Source organism: Canis lupus, chromosome 7 (genome assembly GCF_003254725.2).
Source record: "Canis lupus dingo isolate Sandy chromosome 7, ASM325472v2, whole genome shotgun sequence".
Lineage (NCBI taxonomy): Eukaryota > Metazoa > Chordata > Mammalia > Carnivora > Canidae > Canis > Canis lupus.
In genome coordinates, this window is record NC_064249.1 from 67,723,761 (window position 1) to 67,747,342 (window position 23,582).

General features: G+C 34.2%; 1 long non-coding RNA gene across 2 annotated transcripts; it reads right to left on the reverse strand.

Moving 5' to 3' along the window:
• Positions 1-22,506: 22,506 nt before the first annotated feature.
• LOC125755479 (uncharacterized) lies at positions 22,507-23,335 on the reverse strand. Of its 2 annotated transcripts, none has more exons than XR_007412134.1 (2): positions 23,207-23,335; positions 22,507-22,738 (listed from the first exon to the last, which is right to left on the reverse strand). It is a non-coding gene; the product is annotated as an uncharacterized LOC125755479 (long non-coding RNA). The 2 variants fall into 2 exon arrangements; XR_007412133.1 differs by having other exon boundaries at positions 23,202-23,335.
• Positions 23,336-23,582: the final 247 nt, after the last annotated feature.

The following is a 23,582-nucleotide window of genomic DNA, read 5'->3' on the forward strand; positions in this document are numbered from 1 at the left end:
TTTGAAAATGATGAATTTTCTTTGTGAAAAAGGCTTTAGGAGTCTACAAATGAACAATTGAATCATCACTTTAAGAAAGCTCAAACAAAATGTTTTTAAAACACAGGTGTTTATTTAAGAAACATCATGTGTGAAAAATCCATGGCTTAAAATAGAATAGTCCGGAGTGTTGGGATAATAACTTCATAAAATGGTTTGTTGCTTTTTAAGACGTTTGGAGGATTTTTAGCAGAAGCTATGTTATCTGATGAAAACTGAAATACATTGATGTCATAGATTTAAAACCAAGGGTTTCAGGCAAAACTAAGTGAAAAGAAGTGGCTTTTTTTACTTTCAGTATGATTAAACGCTTTTACATGATGTGAAATCATTTAAATGTATATATAGATATTTAGGATCTTGAATATTGAATCAATGCATGTATTTTTCTCTATTTTTTGTGATGAAATATATTTAACATAATATTTACCATTTTAATCATTTTTAGGTATACCATTTGGTGGCATTAAGTACATTCACACTGTTTTTTAGCCATTTCAATTATTCACTTCTTCCAAGTTTAGCAAGCATTTATCAAATAAAACAGATGCATATATAGACTTGTTCATAGCATTTTAATTCAAAATAGCCCCTAAATAGCCTTGTAGTTGGCCATCTACTGGAGAATAAATTGTGGTATACCCATATCTTCAAATGCTACTCAGCAATAAAAAGGAATGAGCAACTGACACATGCAACAACCTGGATAAATCTCAGAAGCATTATGCTGAGAGAAAGAAGTTAGACATAAAAGAGTACATAATGTATGATTCTACTTATGTAACATTCTAGAAGAGACAAACTTATTGTCTTTTGACAAGAAAGAGATCAATTGTTAAATGGGGCTAGGCTGACTGTAGATGGGATACTAGGAAATATTTTGAGGTGATGAAAATTTTCTGTCATGATTGTCATGGTAGTTACATGGGTGCACAATTTTTTAAAAAAAATTATTTATTTATTTGAGAAGAGAGAGAGCAGAAGGAGGGGCAAAGGATAAGGGAGAGAGAGAGAGAATCCCAAGCAGACTCCCCACTGAATGTGGAGCCCAACATGGGCTCAATCCCACAATCCTAAAATCATGACCTGAGCTGAAATCAAGAGTTGGACACTTAACCAACTGAGCCACCCTGGTGTACCATGGGATTGCAAATTATTAAAAACCTGTCAACCCATTCATTTTAAATGGCTACGTTTTATTATATGTGAATTACATCTTCATAAAGTTGATTAAAAGTAATGATAGTAATCAGTGGCCTCTGAATAGAATAGAAAACCATGAGCCTATACTGATATAAGCAAATAGATCGAAAGTTTAATAAAGATGGAGATTTTACATAGTTTCAAGGCACATTCACACAAAATTCATTACAAAAAGAAAAATCTTAGTGTTACAATGAAAAAGCCTGGCCAGAACCCCTTAATGAAGTGATCAAAGTGAGCATTATCAGTCTTAGGATAAATGAAAATCAAGCACCATCTGATAAGATGGAAGGAGAAAAGCATTGTGATATTGTTGCCAAAGGTATACTATCAGCATCTAATCATAAGGACAGTTCCAGCAAGTCCAAATTAAAGAATGGCCTACAAAACAACCAGCCTGGGATCTTCTCAAGTGTCACAGTCATAAAAGTCAAAAGAAAGATTGAAAAACTCTTCCAGCCTAATAGACTAAAGAGACATTACAAAAAAGACATTTTCAAAATAAAACAATTCTGAACTAGATATTTTGTCATAAAGAACATTATTGGGACAGTTGGTGAAGCTTGAATGGTTTTGAGGATTAGATAGATGTTAGTGTTAGATCAATCAACTCTTGATTTTTTGTAGTTGTATGGTGATTGTGAAGGTGAAAGTCCTTGTTTATATGAAGTATACACTGTTTTGAGGTTGTGACATCTAGTTGGAAACTTACTCTCAATTTGTTGCAGGAAAAAGGATCTTTGTACTGTACTGGAAATTTTCTGTAAATTTGACATTTAAATAAAACCAAAAAAATTTACAGAATATAAGAAACTCCCTCTAGTTTCCATGATTCCTCTAAATTTTTATATTTGTCAGAAATATACACTGGAAGAACTTTAGTTCTGCGTGTGAGTTGATCAATATGTTTGAGTATTTGTTTAAAGACCTAGTTATTGGGGGGATCCCTGAGTGGCGCAGCGGTTTGGCGCCTGCCTTTGGCCCAGGGCGCGATCCTGGAGACCCAGGATCGAATCCCACATCGGGCTCCCGGTGCATGGAGCCTGCTTCTCCCTCTGCCTGTGTCTCTGCCTCTCTTTCTCTCTGTAACTATCATAAATAAATAAAAATTTAAAAAAAAAAAAAGACCTAGTTATTGGAAAAATATAGATGGCTTTTCAAGTTTTGTAAGAAATGATGTTATTCACTTTGAATCAGTAATAACAGAGAAATAACTAATAACTGCCTTTTGTAATATTTATTACCCAAAGCCTCAGAGCTATTAGATAGTATATGCTATATTAATTCCTTGACTTGGCATTTAAATATGTGAAATTTACTTAAGGAGAAAAAATAGCCACGTAGATGTGAAAAGCTACATGTATAGTGTGTAAATGATTTATTGACAAGTTTTATAAGTAATATAAACTCCATAATTAGTATGTGGCAATTTCATAACAGAGATTACCTTATACTGAATTTATACTTTTTAAAATGAATGGGCTTCAATTTTGAGAACAATATTAGGTTTACACAAAATGGATCATGGAATTCTCTTAAGTCCCCCTTCTATTGGCCTGTAGTTTTCCTTTCTTGTAATGTCTTTATCTGATTTTAGTATTAGGGTAATGCTGGTCTCTTAGATTGAGTTAGAAAGTATTTTCTGCTTCTAAAATCTGAAAGAGATTGTGGAGAACTAGTGTATTTTTTTTCCTTAAATGTATGATAGAATTCATCAGTGAAATCATCTGATTCTATTGTGTTTCTTCTGGAAATTTATTCAATTTTAATTTATTTAAAAATTAAATAGGCTTTCAGATGTAGGCCTTCAGATTTCTATATTTTCCTTTGTTTGCTTAAAAAAAATTTTTTTTTTGTTTAAATTCAATGTAGTTAACATGTTATTAGCTTAGGGGTAGAATTTAGAAAGCTAAATGTGAGACAGGAATCCATCAAAGTCCTGGAGGAGAGCATGGGCAGCAACCTCTTTGACTTTGGCCACAGCAACTTCTTGCTCAACACGTCTCCAAAGGCAAGAGAATCAAAGGCAAAAATGAATTGTTGGGACATCATCTTCTTGAGTAAGCTTTAACAGATTGTGCTTTTCATCTAAGTTATTAAACTTATGGGCATACTGTTGCTTATATTATTTATTATTTTTTAACATCTATGTTAAAATTATTAGTGTTGCCCTCTCTTTCATATCTGGTATTAGTAATTTTTTGTGTTCTCTTTTATTAGGATAGTTAGAAGATTTTACTTTTATTGATCTTTTTGAAGAACCAGCACTTGTAGTCATTGATAATCTCTATTGTTTTCTTCTTTTCAATTTCATGGGCTTCTGCTCTAATTTTTAACATTTTCTTTCTTCTACTTGGTTTAGGTTTATGGCACTCTTCTTTACTAAGGTGTCAATTTGGATTATTAGTTTTAAATATTTCTGCTTTTCTAATATATGCATTTGATATTGTATATTTCCCTCCAAGCACTGCTTTATCTGAATGCTGAAAATTTTGATGGTTGTACTTTCATTTTCATTTAGTTAAATTATATTTAAATTCCTCTTGAGATGTCTTTGTCTCAAGTGTTATTTATTTATTTATTTATTATTATTTAAATTCAGTTAGGCAACATGTACTATACATTATTAGTTTCAGATGTAGTGTTCAATAATCTATCAGTTGTGTATAATATTCATTGCTCAACACATCATGTGCCCTACTTAATCCCCATTACCCGATTACCCCATCTTTCCATCTGCCTCCCCTCCAGCAGCATTCAGTTTGTTTCCTAAAGTTAAGAATCTCTCATGTTTTTTCTCCCTCTCTGATGACTTCTTATTCAATTTTCCCTCCCTTACCCTATGATCCTCTGGTCTGTTCCGTATATTCCACATATGAGTGAAACCATATGATAATTATCTTTCTCTGATTGACTTATTTCATCCAGTATAATACCCTCCAGTTCCACCCATGTTGATGTAAATGGTTAAGTATTCATTATTGGTTAAGTATTCATTATTTCTGAAGGCTGAGTAATATTCCATTGTATATTCATACCACATCTTCTTTATCCATTCATCTGTTGATGGACATCTTGACTCTTTCTAAAGTTGGGCTATTATGGACATTGGTGCTATGAATATTGGGGTGCAGGTGCATCTTCAGATCACTACATTTGTATCTTTGGGGATAATTACCCAGTAGTGTAATTGCTGGGTCATAGGATAGCTCTATTTTTAACTTCTTGAGGAACCTCCATACTGTTCCAAAGAGGCTGTACCAGCTTACATTCCCATGAGTAGTGGGAATGCAATATCCTCGCCAAGATTTATTGTTTTCTGTCTTGTTAATTTTAGCCATTCTGACTACTGGTCTGAGGTGATATCTCATTGTGGTTTTGATTTGTATTTCTCTGATGGCAAGTGATGTGGAGCATTTTTTTCATGTGTTTGTTGGCTATTTGTATGACTTCTTTGGAGAAATGTCTGTTTATGTCTTCTGCCCATTTCCTGATTGGGCTATTTGTTCTTTGGGTGTTGAGTTTGATTAAGTTCTTCATAGATCTTGGATACTAGCCCTTTATCTCATTTGCAAATATCTTCTCCCATTCTGTAGGTTGTCTTTTAGTTTTGTTGACTGCTTCCTTTGCTGTGCAGAATCTTTTTATCTTGATGAAATCCTAATACTTCATTTTTACTTTTGTTTCCCTTGCCTTTGGAGACTTTGTGGCCAAAGTCAAAGAGGTTGCTGCCTGTGTTCTCTAGGATTTTGATGGATTCCTTTCTCACATTTAGACCTTTCATCCATTTTGAACCTATTTTTCTGTATGGTGTGAGGAAATAGTCTAGTTTCATTCTTCTACATGTGGCTGTCCAATTTTCCCAACACCAATTCTTGAAGAGACTGTCTTTTTTCTGTAGGTATTATTTCCTGCTTTGTTGAAGCTGAGTTGACCATAGAGTTGAAGGTCCATTTCTGGGTTCTCTATTCTGTTCCATTGATCTATGTGTCTGTTGTGCCAGTACCACACTGTCTTGAAAATTACAGCTTTGTAATATAACTTAAAGTCAGGCATTGTGATGCCACCGCCTTTGCTTTGCTTTTTCAACATTCCTCTGTCTATTCAGGATCTTTTCTTATTCCATACAAATTTTAGGATTATTTATTCCAGCTCTGTGAAAAATGTCAATGGTATTTTGATAGGGATTGCATTGAATGTTAGATCGCTCTGGGTAGCATAGACATTTAACGATATTTATCCTTCCAATCCATGAGCATGGAATGTTTTTTTTTTTTTTTTCATTTCTTTGTGTCTTCCTCAATTTCTTTCATAAGTGTTCTGTAGTGTTTAAGAGTACAGATCCTTATCTCTTTGGTTAGGTTTATTCCTAGGTATCTCATAGATTTGGTGCAATTGTAAGTGGAATTGATTCCTTAGTTTCTCTTTCTTCTGTCTCATTGTTAATGTATAGAAACGCGCATGATTTCTGTGCATTGATTTTCTATCTTGCCACATTGCTCAATTGCTGTATGAGTTCTAACAATTTTGGGGTGGAATCCTTTGGGTTTTCCACAAAAAGTATCATGTCATCTGTGAAGAGTGGTAGTTTGACTTCTTCTTTGACAATTTGAATGCTTTTATTTCATTTTGTTGTCTGATTGCTGAGGCTAGGATTTCTAGTACTATGCTGAACAACAGTGGTGAAACTGGGCATCTCTGTCATGACCTTTGAGAAAAAGCTCTCAGTTTTTCCCCATACCCACATGTTATTTAGAAGTGTGTTTGATATTCTGGTATTTTGGGTTTTCCCACTATCTTACTGTTATTGATTTTTAATTTAATTCCAATGTGGTCTGATGGTATATTTTGTATGGTTTATATTCTTTGAAATTTGTTAAAATGTATTTTATGGCCCATAGTGAGGTTTATCTTGGTAAATGTCCAAGTGAGTTTGAGATAAATGTATATTCTGCTGTTGTTGGATTATGTATTCAATAGGTGGCAATTTGATCCATTTGATTGCTGATGCTGGTCAATTCAACTATGTTCTTTCTTACTGATTTTCTGCCTCCTGGATCTGTTAACTAGTAATGGAGAGGTGTTGAAATCCTCAACTATAATAGTTGATTCATCTATTTCTCCTTGGAGTTCTTTCAGTTTTTGCTTCACGTGTTTTGATGCTCTGTTGTTAGATGCACAAACGTTAAGGATGGCTATGTCTTCTTGGAGAATTGATCCCTTTATCATTATTTAATGTCTCTTCTTACCCCTTATATTTTTTCTTGCTCTGAATTCTGCTTTTCCAAACATTAACATAACTATTTTTCTTTCGATTAAGTATAGCATGGTATATTTTCTTCATCCCTTTACTTTTAATCTATCTGTGTCTTTACACTAAAACTGGGTTTCTTACAGATAACAAAGTTTGTCTGTGTTTCAAATTCAATCTAATGGTCCATTTTTTAATTGACGTTTTAAATGCTAGACATTTAACGTGATTATTCAGTTGTTTTGATAGCTTTCATATTTATTAGTGTTTTCTATTTATTGTCCTTTCTTTGTTTCTTTTGTATTCCATTATTTTTCTGACTTCTGTAGTTTTAATTGAGCATCTTGAGTGGTTCTATTCTGGTTTTTCTTTTTCAGTATATAAATTATCCTTCTTTTTCTTTCTATTCCTCACTTTAAAAAAAAATTTAAGTGGTTGTCCTTGAATTTGCTGTATATGTTTATACTAATCAAAGTCTTCTCAATAACACTATACCATTTCATGGGGAGTGCAAATGCTTTATAAAAGAGCATTCCCAGTTCCTCCCTCCAGTATCTTATATCATTCTCATTTATTTCACTTATCCATAAAGCATAATCACTGAATACACTGTTGCTTTTATTATTTGAAACAAGCTCTTATCTGGTTGATCAATTAAGAATAGGAAAAAAAATTTCGTTTGTTTTACTTATTGCTTCTCTAATGCTCTTCATTTGTTTATGTACATTAAAATTTCTGATCTGTATCCTTTTCCTTTCTGAAAAATCTCTTTTTTTAAAAAAATATTTTATTTATTTATTCATGAGAGACACACAGAGAGAGAGGGAGAGGCAGAGACACAGGCAGAGGGAGAAGCAGGCTCCAGGCAGGGAGCTCGACATGGTACTCCATCCTGGCTGGGTCTCCAGGATCATGCTCTGGGCCGAAGGTGGCGCTAAACCACTGAGCCACCAGGGCTTCCCTGAAAAATTTCTTTTAGCATTTCTTGGAAGGCAGATCCATTGGTGACAGATTCCTTACATTTTTGTTTGTCTGAGAAACTCCTTTTTCTCCTTCACTTTTGAAGAATAATTTCATTGAATACAGAATTTTGGGTTAGTGGTTTTTGCTTTCAACACATAAATATTTCAGTTCACTTACTGCTTGCTTTTATGGTTTCTGAAGAGAAGCGCCATGTTATTTTTATTGCTGCTTTTCTATATGTAAGTTTTTATTTCTTTTTGCTAGATACTATTTTTTTTAAAGTAAATAGGTTCACAGCAAAAATTGAGGGAAAAGTACAGAGAGTTCCTGTTTGCCTTGTACCCTTGTACATACAGAGCCTCCCCATTATCAACACCCTCTACCAGAGAAGTATATTTATTATAATTAATGAGCCTACATTAACTCATCATTATCACAGTGTCCATAATTTGCACTAGGCTTCACTCTTGTTGTATGGATTTGTACAAATTAATAATAACATGTATCCACTATAATATCACTGTACAGAGCAGTTTTACTGCACTAAAAATTCCCTGTGCTCTGTCTTTTCAGCCCTTTATTCCCTTTTACCCCTAACAATCACTGATCTTTTCAGTGTCTTGCCTTTTCTGGAATGTCATATAATTCATATCATATGTATGTGATCTTTTCAGATAAGGTTCCTTTATGTCTTTTCATGTCTTGGTAGCTTATGCCATTTTAGTTAATAATATTCTTAATAATCTTAATAATCACAAAACTTATTAGTCAATACTCCTAATAATTGGTATTAATATTTTAATAATCCTAATAATATTCCATTGTCTGGATATACCATAGTTTACTCATTCACCCACTGAAACACATCTTGGTTATTTCGAAGTTTTGGCAGTTATGAATAAAGCTACAGCAAACATTTCTGTGTAGGTTTTTGTGTAGATAAAAGCTTCCAGTTCCTTTGGGTACATAACAAGGAGTGCAATTGCTGAATCATACTGAGTATGTTTAGTTTTATAAGGAATTGCGCCAGCTGTCTTCCAAAGTGGCTCTACCATTTTGCATTCCTATCAGCAATGATTAAAAGTTTTTGTTGCTCCACATTCTTTTTTTCTTAAGATTTTATTTATTTATTTGAGAGAGAGAGAGAGAGAGAGAGAAAGAGATTGAGAGAGAGAACAAGCGAGGGTGGGCAGGGGCAGAGGGAGAGGGAGAAGCAGACTTCTCACCCAGCAGGGAGTCTGATACAAGGCATAATCTCAGGACCCTGGGATCATGATCCTACATGTAACCACAGACTTAACTACCTGAGCCACCCAGGCACCTCCTGTTGCTCCAGATTCTTGCTAGCATTTGGTGGTGTCAGTATTTTAGATTTTGGTCATTGTAATAAGTGTGCTGTGGTATTTCATTTTAAATTTGTATTTTCCAGATGATATATGATGTGGTGCATCTTTTTATGTTTATTCGCCATCTGTATATCTTATTTAGTGAAGTGTCTATTAAGGTCATTGGCCCATTTTTAAAGATCATTTTGTTTTCTAATTGTTGTTTTAAGAATTCTTTATATATTTTAAGTAACAGTCATTTATCAGATATGTCTTTTGTAAATATTTTCCTAGTCTGTTTCTTGTCTTTTCATTCTTTTGACCGTGACTTTTGCAGAACAGAAAATTTTATTTTTTAATAAAGTCTAGCTTATCAATTCTTTCTTTCATGGATTGTGCCTTCGGAGTTTTCTAAAAAGTCATTACTATATCCAAGGTCATCTAGATTTCTCCTATGTTGTCTTCTTGAAGTTTTATAGTTTTGTATTTTATATTTAGGTCTATGACTCATTTTGAGTTAATTTTTGTGAAGTGTGTAATGTTTGTGTCTAGATACTTTCTTTTTGCAAGTGGCTGTCCAGTTGTTCCAGTGCCAGTTGTTATAAAAACCACTGTATTGGGATCCCTGGGTGGCACAGCGGTTTGGCGCCTGCCTTTGGCCCAGGGCGCGATCCTGGAGACCCAGGATCGAATCCCACGTCAGGCTCCCAGTGCATGCAGCCTGCTTCTTCCTCTGCCTGTGTCTCTGCCTCTCTCTCTCTCTCTCTCTCTCTCTCTCTCTCACTGTGTGCCTATCATAAATAAATAAAAGTTTAAAAAAAAAAACACTGTATTTTTTTCCACTGTATTGTCTTTGCTCCTTTGTTAAAAATCACTTAACTATATTTATGTGAGTCTATTTCTGAATTTTTTGTTCTGTTCAATTGATTTATTTGTTGATTTTTTTCACTAATACCACACTTGATAACAGTTTTTTAAAATAACAATCTTGATAATAATAGATTTATCATAAATCTGTGTGTGTGTTTTCCTTCAGATCTTTCTATATAGACTGCAGAATTAGTTTGTCATTATCTGCAAAATAACTCAGTATTATTTTTATTTGAATTACATTGATCTATAGATTATGTTGGGAGAACTGGTATCATGACAATATTGAGTCTTCCTATCTGTGAACATGGGATATCCTTACATTTACATAGTTCTTTGAATTCTTTCATTAGAGTTTTATAGTTTTCCTCATATATATCTTATAAACAGTTTGTTAGATTTATACCTAAGTATTTCTTTTTGGGAGGTGCTAATGTAAATAATATTGTATTATTAATTGTATCAATTTCAAACTCATTACTTGTGTATAGGAAATTGACTGGCTTGTTTATTGATCTTGTCTCCTGCAACAACACTATAATCATTTATTTGTTCCAGGAATTTTTTTGGCTGATTCTTTTGAATATTCTACATGATAATCCTGTCATCTGAAAAAGACCATTTCATTTCCTCTTTTTCAATCTGTGTCTTTTACTACCTTTTCTTGTCTTCTTACATTAGCTAGTACTTCCAGTACATCATTGAAAGGGGCTGTGAGAGGAGACATCTTTGCCCTGTTTCTGATGTTAGTGGGAAAGATTTGAGTTTCTCACTATTAAATATGATATCAGTCAAATGCGTTTTATAGATTTTTTTTTATCAAGTTGAGGAAGGTCTTTCTATTCCTAGTTTACTGTTCTTTCTATTCCTAGTTTACTGAGAGTTGTGTTTTTCTTCCTTTTTTAAAATTATTATTATTTTTTTACCATGAATGTTTGTTGGATTTTGTCAAATGACCTATTGATACAATCAATACAATGGCTACATGTCCTTTTCCCTTACCTGAAACATGTGGATATTATTCTCCAATCTACTTGTGAGAATCTGGTAGGATTTCTGGAAGTAGAACTCACAGAAGTATGGGGCCTAAGACTGAATCTCCCTAGAGTTTTTAAACTCGACTTGTTCACATTAATTATCCAGCAACTTTTATTTTTATTTATTTTATTTTTATTTATTTATTTTTAAAAAAGATTTTATTTATTTATTCATGAGGGACAGAGAGAGAGAGAGAGAGAGAGAGAGGCAGAGACACAGGGAGAGGGAGAAGCAGGCTCCATGCAGGGAGCCTGACATGGGACTAGATCCCAGGTCTCCAGGTCTCCAGGATCACACCCTGGGCCGAAGGTGGCGCTAAACCGCTGAGCCACCGGGCTGCCCTCCAGCAACTTTTAAATTATAATTTTGGTTTTCCTACCCCAGTATTAGTTTCTATGGTCATTTCTGCTCCAGTAAATTGTGATGATCTGTATTCGTCAGTTTGCCTCTCCAATTATTGGGCAGTAGTTTGCCCCATGATTTCGAATATCCAATGTATCTAAGAAGGTTGTTGATTATCAATTCATTTGGCTTTTTTCTTTGTTGTGTGAATGGGAGTAATGACCTCCAAATTTCTTACATGATTTGGAAACTAAAAGTTGAGTCCCTCTACTTAGAAAAATATATATCAGTGAATTATTTTAAAATTGTTAGTCTGAATGATCATAGGATCTACTCCTGTTGATTATTTTTCTTTTCATAATTGGTCATATTTTCTTGCTTTATTTTAATTATAAAACAGGCATTGTGATGTGTAAAAGAATTATAAGTCTCAGGATGAGTTTATTATCCACCAGAGTGTTCTCATTTTCCTCTTTTAGGCATTTAGGATTTAGGATTAATCACTTCAAGCCCATTAAGGATTGAACTGGAGTTAAGAGGGTTAAAGTTTTAGTAAAGTTCAGTTTACTTCTCTTTATCTCATGTTCTTCACAGAACTTTCTAAGGTTTTGATTAAGTGTTTTTAAAGTATTTATGTCTACATTCTTCAAACTGTCTACATTCTACAAACTTCAATCTGTTCAACTGGCTTAGTTGTGTCTTTCTGATTTTCCCAGACCCAGACTCCAAAATCCAGCCCTTTGCCACTTCAAAATATGGCAAATGCCTTGAGGAGGAGACTGGCTTTTGTTGAGGCTTTTCTCAACACATTTTTGTTTCATCTGTACTGTGAGACTGTATCACTATTATCTTTTAAAGTTTTATTCCTATCTCTTTGGCCTCAAACATAGCTCCAAAACTCAGCAGATGTCTTTTGGAAGAAACAGTGCATTTGAGGTTGGAATTTATTATTCCACCTCAACATGGTCACTACAGTCTTGATAATTTTCTTTTACCTCCAGCAGAGACATTTTGCTTGAGCTAAACCTGATCCTCAACCCACTCTCAGCATTGGTAAATGCCTATAGGTGATTGTAAGCTCATCTAAGAAATGTTCTCTCTTTGGAATTTTAATTTATTAGATTTTTCTAGTTGTCTTTGCAGTAGCATTAGCATACTTTGACTTACTACATTCACTTAAGATGTGGAAATATCTAACTGACCACATTTTGATTGTGAGACATATTGACTAAGATATAATGCGGTCTTACTGAAAATACTATTCTTTTTATTTTAAATATTTTATTTATTTATTTGAGAGAGAGAGAGAGAGGGCACACGAGTAGGGAGGAGGGACAAGAAGAGAAGCAGATCCTTCACTGAACATGGAGCCCAACATAGGTCTTGATCCCAGGACCCCAGGATCATGACTTGAGCTGAAGGTAGATATGCTTAACCGAATGAGCTACCCAGGCACCCATGAACATACCATTTTCTTGCCAGCTTCTGTTTTTTAGGAATTGTAGTCTCTGAGTCATGATGATTAGAAGTACTAATGAAGTAAATAAGAAAATTATGGTCCTCTTAAAATCCTAAGTAGTGGGGAGATGGAAGGCAAGTTTCATAATTGGTACATATATGTGTTTATAAACAAGACAATAGAAAATGCAGCATAAATGAAAAATGTTTCACTTATTTTAAAGGGATAATTGTACATTGTTTCCAATATCATAACATTAATTAGCCACTGATTGTATTTTTAGGCAATTTCCATAAACCTAGTAGCTATCTGGAATTATTACTGCATTGGCAAAAGTTTGGTCATTGTCAAAGGTTAGTTTTTTAGAGGTGGCAGAGGATGGTGGGACTGGTTTGGATTATTTCATCAACAGTGGGCCAAGGTCTGTTAGTCAGGCATTAGAACAGTGACACTATGTGTTTTTTATTCTCTTTTCCACTATAGTCCCATCTTCTGGCATAGTTCTTGGTATAAGGTAGGTGCTTAATACATATTTATTCAATAAATATACAAAAAATAAATGAATTATAATGTTAGTGACAGAAATAAGAAAAGTTGAATGTGGCATAGAAGTGTTGATCCTATTTTGGAGAATAGGAAAAAAAAACTTTATTGGTAAGAAGAGATCTGACACAATGTTACCTGGCTGGCTCAGTCGGTAGAGCATGCTATTCTTGATCTCAGGGTTGTGAATTTGAACCCCTTGTTGGTTGTAGAGATTACTTTAAAAAAAAGTGACCTAATACAGGTTGATTGTGTTTGGCGATTGTCACCTTTCTATTGAGTTTGCTTTTTCTTTATCTATTTTTTTAAATTTATTTTTTATTGGTGTTCAATTTATATCTGGATGAATAAGGATAAGATTCCTTCCCTCCCACCCCCAGATAATTAGGGCTAATATTTGTTGTTCTACATGGGCATATAGCATAATGCATATTTTAATATTCTGTTCTCTGAATTCAGAGTTATCTTGTTATGGTTTAGTCTAATGTAAATCATTGAAAAGTTAACCATCATTTTCTTACATCATTCTCTTTGGCCCTAAACCTTTTATAGAGAATCAGATTGAATATATGGGTTAATATATTCTACTAGAAGTAGTTTTAACTATTTGTAGAGCTAACATGTATCTTACAGGTTACTAAATATTGTCATCTACCATGGAAAAAAATTTCCCAAGTGTATGAATGCAGCAACAAAGAATGACCCATAGCTGTTTTGATGCTGGTTGTTTAAATGGGCTTTTTTTTTTTTTTTTTTTTTTTTGACAACAAATGAAAGTTGGTAAGAGATTTATTCTGTTCCTTTTGTTTCTTAGTTTTCCAAAGAGTATGTTTGCTGGTTCTCACTGCTACCATCTTCCTCACTGAGTTTCACTAGAGACTTTCTGCTGATACTGTAATTCAGCTTTTTTAATGGAGATATTTGCTATACCTTCCCTATGTTTTGTACCTAAGGTTAAGGTACACTGCCTCATACTTGGCTCCAATGTGTTCTTGAACTTATGTTTGTCATTTTTTTCTGGTCTGCATTTTGTTAGGATTGCTGTTTATTGAATCGTGCATATCAATGTGCTTTGTATGTGCAGAGTGTTTCTAAGAAACTTGACAACCTACTTGTACTGGAGTTATATTATGGACTTGAAAATGATGTCTATAATTATTTTCCACAAGGAGGGGCTTATAGTTATTACTGACCAGCACGAAACATTTATACTTTGTGGTCTGGTGATGTAACATTAAAAACCAAGGTCTCAAAAAAAAGTCTTTTTGCTGCAAGAAAATCAACAGAGAAGAGGAGAAAAAGAGCTATTTTGTCATTCTCATCACTGAAATTAGTGAAGAGGCAAGTGATGTTAGATGGTAGCTGACTCACTATTGCAATCAGGTTTTAGTGCAAGAAAAACATATCACTCCAATTTTATGTAGAAAAGGATTCAATAAAAGGAATTAGGTGTATAGAAGGATTTATAAGAGCAGATTATCACAGTTGTAAACCAAACAGAAACTGTGTGTGCCACTCTTGCCTCCACAATTACTGCTCTCTCAACTGCTTTCAAACTCCCAAAAACTGGTCACCGGACACTAAGGTACTTATTCCAGTCACCAGAACTCTTTTACCCTTCTTGTCACCATGACCTGTTTGCCTGTAACAATAGTTTTTATTTTCAGATTTCATTTGAATGTATTCAAGTAATGAAACCTAATTTATATCTAGAATCTTAGCTGCAAGGGGGTCTGGGCATTTGGTTTATAGGATTCTAGGCTTTTCTAAAAAGGAAAGGCAAAGAAGTAAGTTAAAAGAATAATCCACATTATCTTGAGGGACCTATCTGCACCCTTGAGGAAGTAGATGGAGAAGGAGAAGGAGAAGGAGAAGAAGAAGAAAGAAGAAGAAGAAGAAGAAGAAGAAGAAGAAGAAGAAGAAGAAGAAGAAGAATCATCCACATTATCTACCAAACTATTTTGCCCAGGCAACCTGAATCTACAAATAATTATTTAAATAATTATTTAGATTGACTACAACCAAATTCAGCAAAAAATACAATATGTTTTCCATATATAAGTCATTTGCAAACACAAAGATGCAATTTAACTCCTTGGTGCAAAATGTAAGCTCATGCTTCTTGTGTTACTATACTTTGCTTATCATGCATACCTCTCCTACCTCTCCCTGCAGGCCTCCTTCAAGGTAGGGTGGTGTAGACTGGGGGTCTCTAATCTCTTTTTGTAAAGGACTGGAAAGTGAGTACTTTAGGTCTTGTGGGCTACATATGGTTTCCTCTTCTTCCTTCTTTTTTGTTTTGTTTTTACAACTCTTTAAAAAAATGTAAAAACCATTCTTATCTTGGAGCTACACAAAAAGGGGCCATGGTCAGTAATTTGATCCCAGATAATACTTGCTCTACCTTGGATTCATAGTTAGTTCATTTGTTTAAGTCTTTTCTCATCATCAAATCCTTATTGTGAGAAGGTAGTACTTTTACTAGATTAACCAAGAATTAGGCCTCTATGGTTTATTGTTTATTGTAAGCTGAATTGTATGCTCCATTGTCAATTTCCAACTTCATTTCTTGCTTATCTCATACAGAGTCATAAGAAAGTAAATATTTTATGGTCTTCATGTTCTTAGACTACTTGTTCCTCTACAGTGACCTAGAGACTTGTAAATATTCACCAGCTTAATACAGTCTATTTCAACAACCTAATCCTGGTACATCTGTCTCTTTAAATTCAAAAGGTTTATTTTCTGGTCAATATTATACAACATCCTACCTCTCAAATAACCAGTAATATAAATCATCAAGGACTGAGGTGAAATTATTACTGTAGAGAATGAAGTATCTAAACACTGTTACTGAATTTGACATACCCACTTTTAGTGGGTATGTCAAAAAAGGGAAAATATACTTTTATTGCCCCTTAAAATTTGCAGAAAAATATACTATAAGGCAAAAAAAAGTTCTTGGGTTGTGGTTTATCTCTTCTGTTGCAACAGCATTACCGGTATTAAAATATAGAACACAATACAGGCATACCTTGGAGATACTGCTGGTTCTGTTTCAGACTGCCACAATAAAGCAAGTCAAATAAATTCTTTGGTTTCCCAGTGGATATAAAATTATGTTTACATGATATTATAGTATATTCAGTGTGCAATAGCATTATGTCCAAAAAAAAAACCCATTGTAGACACCTTCATTAAAAAAATACTTTATTGCTAAAAAGCTCTAACTATAATCTGAACTTTTAGCAAGTTAATCTTTTGCTGGTGGGGGATCTTGTCTCCATCTTGATGGCTGCTGACTGATCAGGACGGGATTGCTGAAAGCTAGGGTGGCTTTGGCAATATAAAAAAATCAAACAATAGGGACACCTGGGTGGCTCAGTTGGTTAAGTGTCTACCTTTGGCTTAGGTTGTGATCCCAGGGTCCTGGGATTGAGCCCTGTAGAGGACTCCCTGCTCAGTAGGGAACCTGTTTCTCCCTCTCCTACTCCCCCTGCTTGTGTTCTCTCTTTCTCTGTCAAATAAATAAATAAAATCTTAAAAAAAATAAGACAACAATGAAATTTGCCACATTGACTCTTCCTTTCACAAACTATTTCCCTGTAGCATATGATGCTGTTTGATAGCATTTTGCCCACAGTAGAACTTCTTTCAAAATTGGAGTCCTCTTTTCAAACCCTACCAATGCTTTCCCAACTAAGTTTATATAGTATTCTAAATTCAATGACATTTCTACAATCTTCATCAGAAGTAGACTCCATCTCAAGAAATCACTTTCTTTGCTCACCCATTAGAAGCAGCCTCTCAAACATTTCAATTTTATCATGAGATTGCAGCAATTCAGTCATATCTTCAGGCTTCACTTCTAATCTAGTTCTCTTGCTATTTCCACCATATCTATAGTGACTTCCTCCACTGAAGTCTTGAACTTCTCAAAGTCATTCATGAAGGTTGGAATCAACTTCTTCCAAACTTCTATTAATGGCTAATAGTATTTTAACCTTTTCTCATGGTTCATGAATGTTCTTAATGGCATCTAGAATGGTGAATCCTTTCCAGAAGGTTTTCAATTGACTTTGCCCAGATCCATCAGAAGAATTGCTATCTATGGCAGTTACAGCCTTATGAAATGTTTCTTAAATCATAAGACCTGAAAGTTAGAATTACTTCTTGATTCATGGGCTGTAGAATGAATGTTTTGCTTGTAGGCATGAAAACAACAATCATTTCCTTGTACATCTCCATCAAAGCTCTTGAATGATCAGATATATTGTCACTGAGCAGTATTAGTTTGAAAGAAATCTTTTCTGAACACTAGGTCTCAACAGTGGCCTTAACATATTCAGTAACCATGCTATCATCTAGATTTTGTTGTTCCATTTCTAAAGCATAGATAGAGTAGATTTAGCATCATTCTTAAGGGCTCTAGGATTTTTGGAATGGTAAATGAGCATTGATTTCAGCTTAAAGTCACTATTTGCTTTAGCCTCTAACAAGAGAGATAGCCTGTCGATTGAAGCTTTAAAGCCAGTCATTCTCCTCTCTGGTTGTGAAAGTCTTAGCTGGTACCTTCTTCCAATAGAAGGCTCTTTTGTCTACATTGCAAACCTATTGTTTAGTATAGCCACCCTCATTAATGATCTTAGCTAAATCTTCTGGATCACTTGTTGCAGCTTCTCCATCAGCATTTGCTGCTTCATATTGCACTTTGATGTTATGGAGATGGTTTCTTTCCTTAAACCTCATGAACCTCCCTCTGCCAGCCTCAGATTTTTCTCCTGCAGCTTCCTCACAACTCTCAGCCTTCACAGAATTGAAGAGAGTCAGGGCCTTGCTCTGTATTAGAGTTTGGCTTACGGGAATTTTGTGGCTGATTTGGCCTTCTATCCAGACTGCTCAAGCTTTCTTCATCTCAGCAATAAGGCTGTTTTGCTTTTTTATTATTGGTGTGTTCATTGAAATAGATTTTTTAATTTTCTTGGAAGAACTTTTCTTTTTTATTCACAACATGGCTGTCTGGCACAAAAGGCCTTGCTTTCAGCCTATCTCAGCCATTGACATGCCTTCCTCTCTCAGCTTAATCATTTCTAGTTTTTGATTTAAAGTGAGTGACATATAGCTCTTTCTTTCACTTGAACTTGGAGACCATTTTAGGGTTATTACTTAACCTAGTTTCAGGATTGTTGTTTTTCAGGGCATAGGGAAGCCTGGTGAGAGAGAAAGAGGTAGGAATGGCTGGTTGGTGGAGCAGTTAGAACACACACTACATTGATCCATTCAGTTTGTGGTCTTAAATGGGCATGGTTTATAGTGCTCCAAGAGACCACTGATCACAGATCACCATAACAAATATAATAATAATGATAAAGTTAGAAATATTGTGAGAATTACTAAATGTGATACAGAGACACAAAGTGAGCAAATGCTGTTGGAAAAATAGTGCCAACAGACTTGCCAATGCAGAGTTAACCACAGACCTTTAATTTGTAAAAAACGCAGTATCTGTGAAGTGCTATAAAACAAAATGCAATAAAACAAGATATGCCAGTATGTAGTGATTAGGAGAAAGAGATGATGTCCATACAATTTAGACATAAATTAGTCATTAAGGCATCAGTGACTATAATTAGCATATGAATTTCTGAAAGTTATAGAATAATCAATAAAGCCTATTAAGCTCTCATTTCTTGGAATATTGCACAGTTGCATGTGTAAACTGATATTTTGAAAATTTTATAAAGCTGTTTAAAATCACAGCATGATGATGAATGATCTTTAGGTTTAAAGAAGCCTCAAGACCTGGACAGTATGTGGTATGTCATCTTACCGACTTACTTAGGAAGCTTTTCCTTCTTTGCTAATATGACCTGAGAAAGGAATGATTTTATTCTCAGGCAACTCACAAATTCTCCTCTCACATTAGATTATCAAAACCACAGAAACTCAGGGGGTTTTCAAATCTTGCCTGGTGTCATGATGCACCCACCCATGTGGGGGAGCTTCACTGACTTGAAACACTTCAGCTCATCTTTAGCCATATGGAAAGGCACAAATCTCTACAGTCTATCTTAGGTTTGGAATAATTTTTCCTCTTAAAAATAACATACTAAACCAATTAGCTTTCCTAAATTGAATTAACCTAATAGCATTCAAAAACTGACAAACATAATCTGCTTGTTTTAAGACAGAAGTGGATTAGTCAACAGAATCATATCTCTAGTCAAGTCCAAATCAAGTTATAAATTCTAACCAAATAGTGAGTGCTGAAGTAAGTCATATTATTAGTATGCATAGTCATACTTGTCTTCACTGTAAGCAAGGTAGGCCTTTTCAGTAGGGAGATATAAAAATTTATAGTTGAAGAGTCTTTGTCTTTTCATGTTGTGGTAAAGAGATAGTTTTCCTTTGATGTCCATGGCTCCCTCAAGCTTTGGTCCATTTTGATATATATATAAAATTTTTATTTATATATAAAAAATATATATTGTGTCATATTATATATTATTTATATATATTATATATTTTATAACAAAAATAAATATATGTATATATTTATTTTAAAGATTTTATTTATTTGATAGAAAGACAGAGAGAACACAAGCAGGGGGAGTGGGAGAAGGAGAAGCAGGCTGCACACTGAGCAGGGAACCCAATGCAGGGCTTGATCCCAGGCCCCTGGAATCATGACCCAAGCCAAAGGCAGTTGCTTAGCTGGCTGAGCCACCCAGGCACCCCGGTTTGTTATATTTTGAAGTCATGGGAAGGAATAGTTTTATTTCTCTGTTCCATCTTTTAGGCATGTTATTGTTTAATGTTTTTTTCCCCTGCCTACTGTTTATTACAATATGTACCAAAGCAAAAGATATACGAGTCAAATGTGTCAAATGGTTTTTTAAAAAAAATCTTTTTATTGAAGTATGTGACAAATGCTTGCTATTACTTTCTTTCTAAAATTATTTTAAGAAGGAATAGTGATTGATAATACTGACATGAATGAAGATACAGGAATTATCTATACATTTCCTTTATTTGAACTCTACAGATACAAAAAATTAAAAGTCAAATACATTTTCATTTGCTAATATTATCATTATGAGACATTATCTTACAAAATCTGTTTATATTCCCTACAAACTTTTTGAGCACCGACCACTTGAAATATAATTTAGAAATATTACTAATTCAGTTGAAATATCACTATTGTTAAGCAAAGTGCTGGTTTCAGCCACCGAGTTTTGTGATCTCTGTTATACAGCAATAGGTAACCAAAACACAGATACAGACTATTTGTTTTTTGGTTTCATTTTTTAATCATAACATTCCATTGATTTTAAATAAATTTTGCATTTAAAATATTGTGAATTTATTGATATTCCTGCTGTCTTTGTTTTGTATATACCACTCTTTGCTTTGAAAATGTGTGTGTGCGCGTGTGTGAATGTTTCACTCTATTATTTAAGTAGGTCTTGAAGAACAATTAAATTGTTTTTTTAAGAGAGGGGGAAATGCTTCTGAATATTTTAAGTAAATACTTTGATTTGCAACAACTCTGGTGTAAAATTGGCAGTTTAATATAATTGTGAGCCTGCATGCACTGAAATATGTAAAGGCAATAAAGACAGTCTTTCAAAGACAAAAGGAGGAACAAAGGGAAGAAAACTAAAAATAGACTCCATAAGAAGAGCATTTAGCAAGTAAAGATTTGGTGAGAGGGATATTGCTCTAGGACTAATATTTTGGTGAGAAGGATATTGCTCTAGGATTAATATTTCTTTAGACAACTGATGCTTAATGTCACCTTTCAATCAGCAGATATTTTAGAGCTGTTAACAATCTAATTTGTGGGAGGAATAGGAAATTCTTGTGTGTTAGTAAGCCTGATTGATATGTGTAACACAATAGAATGGAGAAGCCCCTCTCTTTAAAGTCCATAGAACTAGAAAAAAAAATTAGTGTTAACTTCATAAATACTTGATGTTCATTTAGGGGCTTACCAGGCAAGATGCTCCCCCTATTGAACTGGATGTTATTAACTTGCTATACTAAGAGTGGTCCCTAGATAAATTGGAGATAAGTTGTATTTGTTTCATATTTAATTTATGTAATTTAGACAACATGAATTGGATTTAGTACTTAGTAAATGTCAGTGTCCAAATATAGTTAGTAGCTAACATTTCTTGGTTCTTTGAGAAGATGGATATAGGTCTTGGAAAAACTAAACTGACAGAGTAATGTTCAGTATTCTCAATGCACAGTCATTCATCAAAAAGAAAAAGCCACAGTTTTTCTATTTGCTAAGCATTAGGGTAGGTGTAGGGGCATAGAGCAACCAAATCTGTCTGCAGTGTATAGCAAAGGTGGCATCAGAGAAGCTGAAAATTAAGCTGCATCCTTTACAGTAAGTATATTACCAGGATGACAAATGAATATGTGGATAAAATAAGAAGTGAAGGATGCATTTCACATAGAGGGAATTATCTAGGAGTGGGCCAAAACGCCTCTCTTATGTTGCCAAATATTCTATCTGAATCTTTAGTATAGTTTTTATCATATGATGACATAAAATCAGTTTCTTGTTATCTGCTTCCTTCACTAAATTGTAAGTCTGGAGGATACAGACAATATGGAATTTATGTTAGGGTCCTTTTTCCTAGTGCAGTCTCTGGCATAAATAAGCCCTCGATAATTACAATAAATAAATGAAGCAATTATTAAGCGCAAAAAAATCCTGTCTCATAGCACTTAACTATAGCAGTCTGGTTTAGATATTTACATGCATTTTAGAGTTCCTCATTAAATTGTAAGATATTTTAGGGAAGGCACTTTGCCTTATTTTTCTTCTTTAAATGGTGCTTGACACATAGTTAGAACTCTATAAATGGTGATTGAATGGTTAGCAAACTATAGTTTACTTTTTTAAAAAATCAACCAAAGACTAATTTAAGCCTTATAAGCTTATACGAAATGCTGAAATATTACAATAAATGATCTTGAAGCCAACATGATTCTACATTAGAAGTATGAGGTTGCTGTGTTTCTGTCTTCCTGGTTGCCTAGAAACAACGATGTGAAGTTATATGAGACTACAAGAGCTTGTACCAATAAGATTATCTATGCAAAGTTCAGCCTGACTCTCTGGATTTGCAAGGCATCAGTTCTGAAGAGCTTCAGACAACACTGTGCTCCTCATAGTTTCAAGTTTGAAAAGCTTAGCTTTCTTTCATTATGGTACCAACATATACATTTTGCTGAAAGAAATAATTCTTCATGTAAAGTAACCACCCTAGGCCAAAAATATGACTATATTTATTGATATATAATTGTTTAAAGCCTGCAAATATCTATGACATAGAGGGGAAAAAAAGAAAAGGACAAAGTTCATATTTAACAAACTGGTATTGTCAAAATGTAGGATTAAAGTATGTAATAAGTAACCAATGGGTGAGTAGAGGTAGTCTGGCAATGGTAGGTAGTGGGCTATTGAATTTTTACTTGGAAGTACCTTTTTTCCCTGTTCTAGCCATCTGTGAGTATGTTGAGATGCATCACAAGAGTGAGGGGCTGGGAGTCAGGAGTCCTAGGCTGTATTTCTGGCCTTAGGTATTTACACAAAGAAGTCAAGATAATTCTGTTTCCATGGAAAGAAAGGCAATTCTACTGATTTGATCTTGCTTTTTGTAACTGCTGCAGGAGGAGAGAGGGCTAGAAGGAAGAGAGAAGAAGGTTAAAATTAGTTTCTGAAATAAGAGCAGGAAAACTGGAGGATCTGTTCTGGGGAAATCGATGAACATTTAGCAACTGTTTTGGACACAGCTGGGAGCAGCTTCCCAGCAAGAGTCTGTTTTCTTTAAGAGCAATTTCTCATGTGTCAACTCATTTTAACATTCACCACGGTGCCTGAGGAGTCAGACTACATGGTATATTACTAGTGAGCAACTTGAGGCTCTGAGAGATTAAATGACAATATAAACCCCACCCACCCCACTCCCAAATAGCTGGCTTATAAACCAGGGTTCGACATCAATCCTAGTACTATTTTCATTGTAACATGCTGCTGCATTTGTTAGTGCTGGAGATCTTAATTACAATTTCAAAGACAAGTCTAAGTCTGATTACAGTCATTTGGAATTTATCATGAACCATATGTTTACTTTTTCGTACATACTCTACCATTCATATCATAAGAACCTGGATGACACTGTTTCATAGTACTTAGCATTTGGTAGATGTTGAGTAGAAATTTATTATTTGCTTTATATAAGCACCAATGCTATATACAACCATGACTTTTAAAGATAGTTCACAATTGTTACAGAACCATACATTTATGACATCATTGGGAAGCAAGAATTAATTGTTCATACTTTTTAAATGAAAGGCTCCTTAAAAATATTGCTAAGAAAGTATCAAATATTTGATGTATTAGGTCAACTTCTTTTTATTTTCCCCTTTCTATACTCCAGTGTTTAATGTCCTTGTTTAAAGTCTGCAAGGATCTATAATATATCAAAAGTAAAGAATTTACTTAGTTATTTCACAAGTTTAT